This window comes from Hyaena hyaena, unplaced genomic scaffold (assembly GCF_003009895.1).
Source record: "Hyaena hyaena isolate Hyena2069 unplaced genomic scaffold, ASM300989v1 scaffold_987, whole genome shotgun sequence".
Taxonomy (NCBI): domain Eukaryota; kingdom Metazoa; phylum Chordata; class Mammalia; order Carnivora; family Hyaenidae; genus Hyaena; species Hyaena hyaena.
In genome coordinates this window covers 261,550-274,449 of record NW_024081617.1, presented here as the reverse complement: position 1 = coordinate 274,449, position 12,900 = coordinate 261,550, and positions in this window count along the sequence as shown.

Here is a 12,900-nt window from a genome sequence, read left to right as displayed (position 1 = left end):
CCGTTGTAACCATTTTTAAGTGTACAGTTGAGTGGCATTAAGTACGTTCTCAGAGTCGTGCAGCGCCCCCCCGAGCCCCCACCCTGTCGCCACAGCTTTTTCTTCCTGCAGAACAAGATGTGTCCCTACTAAGCACTCACACCCCAGCCCTGGCGCCGCCCTGCTCTCTGCGTGACTAGATCACTGCTCGCCGTCGTACGAGTGGATTCCCACAGCGTTTGTCCTTGGCTGTGACTGGCTGCTTCACCCACCACAGTGTCCGTGAGTCCCTCCGTGCCGCAGCCAGGGACAGGGAGCCGCAGTGTGCGGTGTTTAATTTTTTGAGGAAGAGAGACGTGTGTCATTAAATGGCATTTTTTGTAATTCATATTGATTATAGGAAAGTGGGAGAAATACAGTCAACAGAAAAAGAAACCCAAAAGGGCTGTTTTTTCAGCTTTGCAGAAGGAAACAGCTATTCACACGTGTGTGGTTCCCCCTGGAGGTGTGAACTCGCCTCCACTCCCTCTGTCCCCCGGCTCGTTCCTCGTGGGCGGTGCCTGCCCCAGGCTCTGCCGGACCCCAGGCGGACCTGCCCAGAGGGGGGCATCAGGAGAGTGCCCCGCGGGGCCGCGCCCGCCGTCCCCGGACAGTCCCGGCGCCTCCCGTCGCCCAGCCCGCGTGCCTCGCAGGTGTGGGGGCCCAGCCGCTCCAGCGTCATCTAGAGAATATATTCGAGCTGTCGTGTGGAGTTGAGTTTCTTTTGGCAAACGCTGGAGACTGACAAAAATATTCACGTCAAAACATTTCTGGTGCAAAATTTATGAAAGCATTTGAATTTGGCCTGGGCATTTTTTTCCTTTTTCCCTCTCCCCATCCCCCGCCTTGTCCCGAGTTGGGGGCGGGGAGAAGAGATAGAGTCCAGATGTTGGTGGGTATGGCTCTCTTCTCTCCCTCCCCCAGTGCCTGTGGCCAGAGGGACGTCGGAATCAATGGCCACTGTGTGTCCTCTGGTGCAGCCTGGCCCCTGGCCCTCCTGGCTGTGTGCGCGCCGAGGAAGTGCCCGGCCTGGGGTCTGCCCCTAACCCCTGGGTCGGGGTAATTGTCTGCAGAGGCGGCCCTGGGGCGGGGGCAGTAATGATTTAGGCAGGATCTATTTCACCTCAAGCCTTTTCTACTCCGAAGAGGCCTAATCGAAAGTAATCTGAAAATTAGGGAAAATAAAAACCATGCCCACCGTTACATAAATACCCATTTCCTCGCATCGGCCGCTGAAGCCACTTCATTCCAGAGCAGAGTGATGTTTCCCTGATGGGCGAGGCCGGGTGGGGGGCCTTTTGATCTGCTGCGCCTGCCCCCGCTCCCATGGGGACCCAGGGGCAGAGGGTGGGAGTGGCTGTGGCCTGGCTGCCCAGCTCCCCGTGGGGGCCATGGGGCCGGCCCTGCAGACCTCATGTGTGGCCTGGGGGTGGGGGAGGAGAGGCCTGTGGGACTTACATTTCTGCGACTCCAGGTCCCCAGGACTGTCCAGGTGACCTCTCCTCCTGGGTCACTCCTTGGGCCTAGACACTCCCAGCCCGGAGGCTCCGAGGGGCCTTTGCCAGAGCTGCCGGGACCATCCCAGCCCAGGTGTGGGCCTCGGGCCTTCTGTCCACGGCTGGCCCAGACGGAAGGTCACTTTCTGGGACCGGCCTCCCTATACTCCCCCTGTCACGGGACCCTGTCCTGGCTGGGTTCTTGCCTCCAGAGACCCATCCGAAAGCTCCAGGGGACAGGGGACAGGGGCCATGACCAGCCCGGCCACCACGGCTGGCACTCAACAAACATGTGGCCACAGAACGAAGGTTCTCAAGCAACAGTGGTTTATAAAAGGGGGGGGGGGCTTGGGGGTCAGGGAGGACCCCGCTCCACTGCCACCCCGACCACATGACCAGCTCCGTCTGGCAAAGCACTGTACACGGTGGTGTTCGCCATGCCCAGCCTTTGGGCATTCCCTCAGGACACGGGGTCTCCCCTTGGGTGTGCTGGGCCTGTGACAGAGGGGCTTCCAGATGGCTCTGGAAGGCCCCAACCATTAAGTCTTCTGAGTCAGAACCACCTGGAGTGCAGGGACAGCCTCTCTGTGTGGAGATGTGACAGGGCCCCGGGCCATGTGTGCTCAGGGGAAGTGGACTCCCAGACACTGCCACCCCCTCCCCCCCGCGGGCAGATGGGACGGGCCAGGGTGAAGTGTCCCCGGACGGAGGGATAACTATTGCAATCCTGCTGCATCTGTCTAGGGCCACCGGGTGCCCATGGGACAGGTGATGGGGTCTCTGTCAGCCACATGCCCTCCAGGGGCCGCAGGTCAGCCACTCTTCCAAGGTGCACTATCTGGCTGGCTTGAGTTCAGCTCCTGGCAGCATTTGCAAGAATAGGCAACTGGGGTTCACCCGGTCAAGGTGGTGGGGTCAAGTCTGCTCTCTAAGGCCCAGTCCACCTGGACCCCGTGACCCCAGGGACCCCGGGCCGGGGGCCACCACACAGCTCAGGTCTGCATTCAGCTCTGCTCGGATGGGGTGCTGCCCAGAATAGGGCTCACGGCCAACCGTGCCCATGGCTTTTCCGGGGTAGGGACAGAAGGCCCACACCCCCAGGCTGACCCGAGAGGCAGGGCCGTGGCTGGAGAGTGTGGACGGTGTTTCCAGAAACTAGGACAGCGGCAGTAGCTCACGACCATCGTGTGCCCAGAGTTGCTAGGAGCTCCCCACACATTATGCTTCCTAACACGCGGCCCTGCAGTTTGGAAAGAACAGCCCCCATCTTTATAGAGACAAGGAAACTGATGCACAGACGGTGTGGAGTCCTGGCCAGCACCTGGCCGAGTCCACAGCCCTAGTGCTGGGAGAACCTTTCCTGCCCAGCTCAGGCCCTGGTGGCTGTTGTGAGCCGCATCCTCCTGGGGCAGCTTAGCCGATGGAGGGAGACACCCGGGGGAGGGGGTGGAGGGAAGCTTTTGGTGTTGGGTAGAGGCTGGACACTAGCCCGTCCATGTTTCCCCAGGTCCCCAAGGGGACAAGCCATCCTACGGTCCCTCTGGTTTTTATTGGCAACCTGACGCTGTGTCCAGAGCAGGGTGGGGGGGCTCTGGGAAGCCAAGTGGGATCCCCATACCAGTGGCCATTCTTAGCCTGGCCAGGAGATTCTGTCCAGTGGCCCCTGGTGACCCCTCTGTTCCTTCAGGCTAGGGACCTCCCAGGGGCAGAGATGAGCCCCTCAAGCCACAGGGGAGCCCCGACCCCTTTTGCTTGACTGCACGGGGCTAAGTTGTGTCATTTCCGGCTGCGCCTCTGGAACAGCCCGGTCTGCAGTATCTGGGGCTTTGGTGAAAACGTCCATTAGAATGCCCTGCATGCAGACCAAGGTTCCCTGGGCAGCACGGGCTCTGTCCAGGTCCAGCCTTGGAAGATTCCAGAGAGTTGTGGAGCAAGAAGTCGTCCTCCTGGGACTCTGGAAAGGCTGCTTTGAGGTGTGGCCAGAATGCAGATGGTGGCGTGTCCCAGGCTGGGGCGTCACAGAGCACAGGCCCAGCAGTGTCTGGGCAGGCGGGGCCACGGGGCCAGGGCAGCGGCTCACAGCCTGGACAGGAGCTACAGAGGCAGAGCCCAGTCAGGACGGACCCCGGCAGGCACGGGACAGGGGACGGGAGTGGGAGGGATGGCGTGTCTAAAGGCCAGAGGCCCACGGAAGCTCCCTTTCCCCACAGAGAAAAACTTCCAGAAGCCTCACCCCTCCGTCTGGGGTGGGGGGTGGGGGTCTGGCTGGCACGTTGACCCCGAGAGCCATGGGGCAGGTAGGGCTGGGGCGGGAGACCCAGGGAAGGCCACAGAAGGCCGCTGGAGCCGGCGCTGTGTTGCAATTACCCGTAAGCCTGGTGTTTACACGGGGGTTTTACGGAGAACTCAAAGCATATCTTCCTGTTGCTTTGGCAGCGAAGTCGTATCAAGTGAGTGTTCAAAAGGGCCGAACCACGTTTGCAAAAATAAAAACCAAATGGCTGAGTAATTTCCACCAGAGAAGGACTCACTCTTGCAATTGCACGGTCTATTTAGCATGCTTTCATAAAACCTTTTAACGAATCAGCCCTGAACCCGCACGCCAGGCCCACCCCACCTGCCAGACTCGCGTTTCCAAACGTAGGTACGGCTGCTTAGGAGACTGGATGCAGGTTTCCGCCCTCGTGGGGAGCGGAAGTGCCTGGCGCCCTTCGGGACGGGCCCGTGCTAGCTGGGGTGGAGGACCCCCAGGAGGCAATCTGGGGGGGCAGCGAGGTGGGGGACAGCAAGGGATCCACAGGAGGCCCACGCAGCCCGAGGAGTCAGGGAAAGCTTCCCGCAGGAGGAAGTCCCTGAGCCAGAGGCCAGAAGGAAAAGTAGGAGTGGACGGACGGGCAGTGAGGGCAGCCCTGTGGACCCGACACGGGCCTGTGGAGGTCTGGGGGTTGTACGCCTCAGCCACCAGGCAGACCGGAGGGAATGTGCCTCATGTGGAAGATTCCATTCTGAGCACCAAGCAGGGCTGCTGGTGTTCACGGGGCAGAATGTGGGCCTCCGATGAGGTGGACGTGGCAGGAGTTTTACAGTCACACCGCCCCCCCACCCCCCGCCGGGTGCATGGAGCTCCCCCACTTGAAGTGCACAGCTGGGCATGCAAGGCCCCCAGGCAGCGCGGATCCGGCGTTTGCACCGCCCTGACACGTGCCCTTGTCCCAGCCACACTGGTGGGCAGCTGCACCCCGTGTCCCCCACAGCTGCGTGTGCCCGGACGTCATTCCCTGTGCAGCCAAGAGGGGCTCGGGGATCCGGATGCGCCAGAGTCCGTGCATCCAGGAGCCCATTGCTGAGATTCCAGCTGCTTCCCATTCACGCCAGTGCTCGCCAAGGCCACTGCGGCTGCCGGCTTCCGTGTCCCTCTCTAGGCGTCTAAGATGAGGAAGCCTGGCTGGGTCTTACGGTAATTGTGTTCAACCTCATGAGAAACTACCAAAACGTGTCACCCCCTGAGGCCCACTTTACACCAGCTGTAGGGGACCGAGCCGCGGCTGCTCCACACTCCAGTCAACCCCGGGTACGGCCTGGTTTCGTAACTGCACCCAGAGCATCTTGTCTCCACGAGCACTGTGCCGAGTGCTCAGGGGCTCCCTGAATACCTTCTTTTGAAAATTTTCCAAATCTTTTACCCCTTTTTCTGTGTTTGTCTTACTGAGTTTAAGACTTCTATGTTTTGAGGGGCACCTGGGCAGCTCAGTCATATAAGCGTCCAACTTCAGCTCAGGTCATGATCTCGCAGTTCATGGGTTCGAGCCCCGCGTCAGGCTCTGTGCTGACAGCTCGGAGCCTGGAGCCTGCTTCAGATTCTGTGTCTTCCTCTCTCTCTGACCCTCCCCTGCTCACTCTCTGTTTCTGTCTCTCAAGAATAAATAAACCTTAAAAAATGTTTTTAAAAATTACATTGTTCAGTACACATGACATGAAAGGACTCATGCCGTGGGTGTCCTTTTGAAACAGGCTCTTGCCCTCAGCGCAGCCCCCAGGAGCCTGGCCCGCATTTCCGTGTGCGTCAGTCTTCATCCCCTTTTCTCCCCGAGCAGCATTCCAGAGGCTGAATGCACCAGCATTTCCACTCCGCGTGGCGAAGGTCACTGGGCTATTTCCAGACGTTAGCTATTACGAATAAAGTTGATATGAACATTCCTGTCCAAACTTCTGTGTGAAAATAAATGTCCATTTTCTGGGATAAATGCCCAAAAGTGTAATTGCCGGGTCTTCTAGTAATTCCACTAATAGGTTTAACAGGAACCGCCAGAGCGGTTTGCAGGGCCCCTGCACCCCGCCCTGCGCTCCCGCCAGGCATGTGGGAAAGACCTGGGGTCCCTGCATCCTAGACGCGCTCGGTGTCCTCACCGGATTCTGTCTCTGCTGACCTGACAGGCGTGAAGTCGCAGCACGCTCCCGGATGGCCACTGGGGTCAAGGGTCTTTTCACAAAGCTTACCTGCCTTCTGTGTGTCACCTTTTGTCAACTTCTGCCCCAGCGTTGTGCCCACTTCCTGACAGAATGGTTAGTGTTCACTCTGGGGCGCTGAGGTGTCTTCACGTATGTGGACACTGGTCTCCTGTCATCTCTGAGGCTGCAAGCGTGTCTTCCCGTCTCTGGGCACCTGTTCATCCTGCTGATGGAGCGTCTTTCACAGAGCACGAGTTTCTATTTTTGATCAATTTTCCTTTTATGGATCATTCTGTTGATAGGAAGCCGAAGAACGCTTTGACTAGTCTATGTGCCAAAGATTTTCTCCTGTTTTTTTCTTGACGTTTGACAGTTTACATTTTACATTTAAATCTATGACCCACTTTGCGCTGGTGTTTGTATCAGGCGTGCGGTTTAGGTCGAGTTCCTTGTTTGCCTGTGGAGGCCCCGTCCTCCGAGGCCATTTGTGGAAAGGCTGTTTTCTCTCCCTTCAACCGGTTGCCAACCCCTCCCCGCAACCCCCACCTCGGTGGGGGTCCCTGCTGTGCCCCGTTGACACGTGTGTGTCCCCCCAGCAACCACCCTGTCCCCTTTGCTGTGGCTACAGAGGGACCTCACTGCGGGGCCAGGGGCTCCTCCAGCGTCCTGTCTGCTGCTCGTATTTGTTCCGGGGCCACGGCTGCCGTAACAAAGCGTCATGAGAGAGAGGCTTAAAGGAGAATTTGTTCTCTCGAGTTCTGGAGGCTGGAAACCCAAGGTCAGAGTTGGTTTCTTCTGCAGCTGAGAGGAAAGCCTGCACTCTGCCTGGGTTGTCGGACAGTGTCCTTGTCCCACGTCTGTCTCCAACTTTCCCCCCTTTATAAGCACATCAGTGTAGGTTCAGGCCACCCTAAATCACTTCTATCTAACTTGGTCACCTCTTATCTCTGAATAAGGTCACATTCTGAGGGACGGGGGTGAGGGTGTCAACACATGACTCAGGGGGCACAATTCAACCCTGACACTACTTTAAGGTCTGTGCTTTTCCACGCAAATTTTAGAATGGGCTTGTCTATGTCCATCTTCTTGAGGCTTCGCCAGGGGCTGCATCAAATCTGCAGATTGATTTGGGGAGGACTGACTTCTGTCCCAGGCTGAGCCTTCCGGTCCTCAAGCCTGGTGTGGCTCTCTCCGATCATGTCGGTCTTGGTTTCTTTCACCCACATTTTATATTGTCAGCATTTCGATTCTATACATGTTCATCACACTTGCACCTGAGTATGTTATTCTCTTCAGAGTGAATAGAAGAGGTGTTGCGTTTTTAATTTCAATCTTCAAATGTTCACGGTTACTATACAGACATGCAATTGACTTTTGTAGTTTGATCTTTTTATCCCCGACCTTGCTGAGCCCACTTATTACTTCTAAGGGTTTGTTTGCTTTCTGTAGACTCTTCTCAATTGTCTACATAGACAATCACATCATTCACAAATACAGACAGTTTAACGTCTTCCACCCTCCTATCTGTGTGCCTGTCTCCCCTTTGCCTTATCACAGTGGCTGGATGAGATGATGGAGGACAGCAGGGACAGCAGGCATCTTTTCCTTGTTCCCAAGCTCAGAAGGAGAGCGTCCAGTCCTTCACCATCAAGTCTGATGTTAGCTGAAGGGGTTTTGTAGGTGTTCTTTAGAGAGTTGAGGGAGTTCCCTCCTCTCTTTCTAGTTTGCTGAAGTTTTTTGAATCATGAATGTGTATTAAATTTTGTCAAATGATTTTTCTGCCTGAATTGATATCATCATATGATTTTTCATCTTTAACCAGTTGATGTGGATTGTGTTGACTGATTTTAAAATACAGACCCAGCCTTGCATTCCTAGAATAATCCCACTATGGGTGCATGAGTTTTGTTTTGCACTGCCAAATTTGATTGGAGGTCTTTTGCTTCTAAAATAATTTTGAGTCTATGTAGCTTTATTAACAGTTGCTTGCAGTGCTACCACATACTGACATTGCCCTCACTACCTAGTGGTAGAGGTGCTTTACCAGTTTGAGTGATGTGCACAAACCTTATTGTCATTCAGATTTCCTTTCCTTTCCCAAATTTTAGAATGCCCTTTTCCTAGTTATTACCCCTACATGCTTGGGGCAACGCATTCAGGGGTATGTGATGAATGAAACTCTTGAGGTGAAATGATTACTTCTTTGTATTTTCACCTGCTCTGTCCTTCCTCCTTCTGTTGGAGCGCTTCCTGCAGAGGCGCCAACAACACACTCTCTCGGTCTCCAATCCTCTGAGGGCGGCTTTCCTTTCCTGAAAGAAAGTTTCAGCGAGAGCGGATGTGATTCGAGGTGGAAGGCCTTGTGCTGCCTCCTCCTGAGCCCCAGTTTCAGTCAGGGACTCTGCTGTCACCTGAGGTGGCGCTCCTCTGCAGTCACCACACCATTTCTCTCTAGCTCCTGGAAAAGACCTTTTCTCTGCCTTTACTTTTCACAAGTTTAACTGCAGTGTGTCCTGGCTGGCGTGGATTTCTTTGGGTTTATCTTGCCTGGCACTTGCTCAGCCTCTTGAATGTGCAGGTCTATGTCTTTCATGTGGCTAATGTTTGCCTTTTCTTATCAATAACTTACAAAAAGCAAAATATTTTTATTTTGATATTCAATTTGTCAGTTTTTAATGTTATATTTTGTTCTTTTTGTATCCAGTCTAAGAAATCTTTGCCAACACAAGTATGTGAAGACCTTCTCTTATGTTTTCTTCCATAAAATGTATAATTTTAGCTTTTAAGTTAAGTTTCTGATCCCTTTGGCCTTAACTTTTGTGTATGAATGAGATTAAGACCCAAGGCTCAGACCCCTAGTTTTTCCAGTAACATCTCTCAGAAAGACTTCCCTTTCCATGTTGAATTGCCATGGTACCTCTGTGGAAAATCAATTGACATGTCGATTCATTTCTGGACCTTTCACCCAATTCCATTTTTCTGTATCTACTACATCGTTTTGTTTACTTAGCTTAAAAATTAGGCTTTATATCTGTATGTCAAGTTTTAAAGTCAACCAGCGTAAATCTAATTTTGTTCATTCATTCAAGTCTTTGATTACTCTCCGCGGTTTTTGAAGTTCTCCGTACATAAGTCTTGCAAATATCTTTGTTAAATCTATTTCCAAGTATCTCATATTTTTACACCACTGTGGAAAGTATTGCTTTATAATTTCACTTTCCAGTAGTTAATTGGTAGCACGTAGAAATATGAGTGATTTCTAAATACTGATCTTGTAATCTTATGACCCCGACAAACTGGCCTTTGCCAATCTGTCTACTCATCACATTTTCCTCTTTCTCTCCTTTGTTGGTCATTACACATAAAACTGATTTATGCGCCAGGTCTTTGCTCAAATCAGTTCCAGTTACCCCTTTTGTAGATTCGTACATGCCATCTACGAATGTTCTCTAATCTGTAGGCCTTTTATTTTTCTCTCTTGCCTTATTGTGCTGGCTAAGTACACTACTGAAATAGAAGTGGTGAGAGTGTGCCATTCTGTTTTGGGAGAAAATATCCAGTCTTCTCACTGTAAATAGATGTCCTTTATCAGGACATCTGTTGAAGACATTACCTTCTATTTCCAGTTTCCTGAAAATGTTTGGTCTTCAATGAGTACTCCATTTTATCAAGGGGTTTGTTTGTTTGCTTGTTTCTTTTTCTTTTAGTCTGTTGAAATGATCATATAGTTGTCTTTATGGTGAATTACATTGATTGATTTGAGACTATTAAACCAACTTCACCTTCCTGAGATAAACCCCACTTAAACATGATGATTTTTTTATACATATTGCTGGGTTTGATTGCTGATACTTTATGGAGAATCTCATAGTTTTATTCATAAAAGATATAGTGTTTATAGTTTTCTTTGTAATTTCTTTGTAATATCTCTAGTTTTGATATCAGGGTAATGCTGACCCCATAAAATGAGATAAGAAGGAGCATTGCCTTATTCTATATTTTTTGAAAGAGCTTATAAATCTTCCTAAAATGTGTCTAGAACCCACCAGGAAAGCCACCAGGGCCTGGAATTTTTTTGGTGGGGAAAGGTTTTTTAATTGTGAATTCATATTTTTTAAAATTCAGATTAAAAAAATTTTATTAATGCTTATTTTTGAGAGAGAGACAGTGTGAGTGGGGGAGGGGCAGAGAGAGAGGGAGACCACAGAATTCGAAGCAGGATCCAGGCTCCTCACTGTCTGCACAAGCCTGATGTGGGGCTCAAACCCACAAACCCCTGAGATTGTGACCTGAGCCGAAGTTGGATGCTTAACTGACAAAGTCACCCAGATGCCTCAATTCATATTTTTTATACACAGAGGGCTAATCAGATTTCCTATCTCTTCTCCTCAAGGCTACTTGGGAGCCTTGTCCATGTTATCTATAGAACTTATTTCATAAAGTTGATCATCATATTCTTTTATTCTTTCAAAGTCTGCAGGGTATGTAGTAATGACCACTTTTCCATCTGTGATTTTAGAAATTGGTATCTTCCCTATTTTTTTTCTGAGTCTGTCTAGCTAGATGTTTATCAATGTTATTGATCTTTTCAAAGAACCGATTTTTGGTTTCATTAATTTTCTCTTGTTTATCTATTTCATTGCTTTTCTCATATGAATATTTAAATTTAAGCTTAAAGCAGTTAAACTTAAGTAAAGTTAAAAATTCAGAACTCAGACACACTAGCCACATTTCAAGTGCTCAACTGCATTATATGAACCTTCCTATCTTTGGGAGTAATTCCACTGGATGGCCCTGTTCTGGGGGTGGGAGGTCTATTCCTCAGCTGGCTCCATCTCTCTCAGCAAGGCATTTCTCAAAGCTTCATGGGCGGGTCAAGTGGTCCTCTGATCTGTCCTGTTCTCTTGATGAACCTGGCCTTGGCCCCAGCTCAGGTCTTCATCCTGGTCCCTCTGGCTCCATCCAGCCCTGACTGTCTGTTTCCCATCTCTGCTTCCAGAAGGAGCTTCTAACACAGCTCCCTGCCCCGGTACAACCCCTCTGCAACTCCCCAACACAGACACCTGCCCATGCCCAGCCTGCGAAAATGGCAATGGTACCATTGCCTGGAATCCCACAGGATTCCCCAGTGGGTGTGACCTGTCTCCCCACAAGCCGGAGCCATGGTGTGGATAGGCTGCTGAGCCACTAGTGTCATTTCTTAGTCACCCACTGGTCTGCAGGGGGGTAGAGGGGAGGGACAATGCTACCAGCCGCAGAGTGGCAGGCTCTGTTCTCTTGGGCTGGTCCATGTCCTAAGCCTCAGAGCTTAGACCCCCCAGAGCCACCCAGGAAAACAGGTTCTTGCTTTCCAAGACCAGCCACACTTGGGGCATGAGAGCCAGCATCTGGGAGGGCATGAGCTCCCCATCGGGGGTGTGAGCAATGGAGGGCTCAGGGACTGGGAAGGGCTCAGGGACTAAGAAGTAGGACCCGGACTCTCATGCTTGTGCATCTGGGCTCCAGCCCGGCCCATTACAGAAGGAGAGGCTGGCACCTCTCCCTGCCACCTAGCTGTGCTCCTGACAGCCCGCCCTTCGCTCCTAAAGCCGTGAATCACTGTGGCCTCACAGGAGGAAGCAGTGATAACCCCAGGCTCCGGAAGGGCCGCCCCCTGATGCTCTGTCCTAATCCGCCCCGCAGGGCAGGGCTCAGTGCAGCCCCCTCCACTCCCGCCCCAACCCCCACCTCGCACGGCCCTCTGCCTGGAGTCCGCTTCTGCACAGCCCACCCCCCAGCCTTCCTGTCCCTCCCTCCTCCCTGGCTCTGGGTCTTCCAGTCCACCTGGCTGTCCCATGCCAAGCGGCCACTGGTGCCCTTGCTGCCCTGGGCCCCAGCACGGAGCGGAGGGCAAGGCTGGGACGTGGGCTGCTTTGACCGCCCATCAGATGCCCCGCGAGGATGGAGGGAGCCCCACAGGCGGTTGGCAGGGAGCCACAGAAAGTGACTGAGCTGGACAGCGACCACAGGAGACAGTGTCTGGGGCTGAATGTGGATGGAGATGAGGAAGGAAATCAGAGGGGCAAAGACAGGGAGGGCCGGGGGGAGGGGCGGTGCCAGGGGGTGCTAAGGGGGCTGCTGGGGGAGGTCCTGGGGGCAGCTGAGGGATCCGCAGGTGCTATGATCTGGTAGAGCCAGAACCGACCCAGGCCAGGGGTGCAGGGAAGGCAGGTGGCAAGCGTCCCCAGGATCCGAAGGACGAAAGAGGAAGGGCCCGGAGCAGCTGAGCGGCCGTGGCCGCTGGCACCCTGGAGGAGCGAGGTCGAGGCTCACAGAACCAGGATCCTCCCTCTCCTCCTTCCTAAAAGCAGGCACATCCGCTGTTTGGGAAACGCCGTTTGCGGAGGGGGGCCAGGAGGGAATGCAATCTTGAAATAACACTGGCTGGAGCTGGGGAGGCCGGCGGGCCAGCAGGCGGACAATCAATTACGAGGATCCTGCTCCGAGCCGGGCGAGGGCCCAGCCAGGCCGGGTGTTTACATGCTCGCTCGTCTGTTTGGGGCCTGCAAATCCGTGTCAGATGTTAATGGAACAGCATCATTTTTCTGCCGAGGTGGCATCCCCAGGGATGTTTGGATGGGGCGGCCGGCGGGACTCGGCCTGGGAAAGGCAGGCCCGCGGCCGAGGAGGGAGGTCATTCGTCAGGCCGCCCGACAGCCCGGCCGCCCCACCCAGGTCCCTCTGTCCACCGGGCTCTGGGGGTATGAAAAGTAAGGCCCCACTCCAAAATAGGAGACTGCAAACTGGAAGTGAGTCTGACTGAGCATCACACAAGGGACACGGGCCAGGCGGGTACGCCCAGCAAAGGGCTTCTTGGCCGCCTGAGGCTGCCTGTGTCCTGCTGCAGGGGACACCCGTGGGGCACTCCCCCGCACACAGGGTGCAGGGCGGGGGGGGG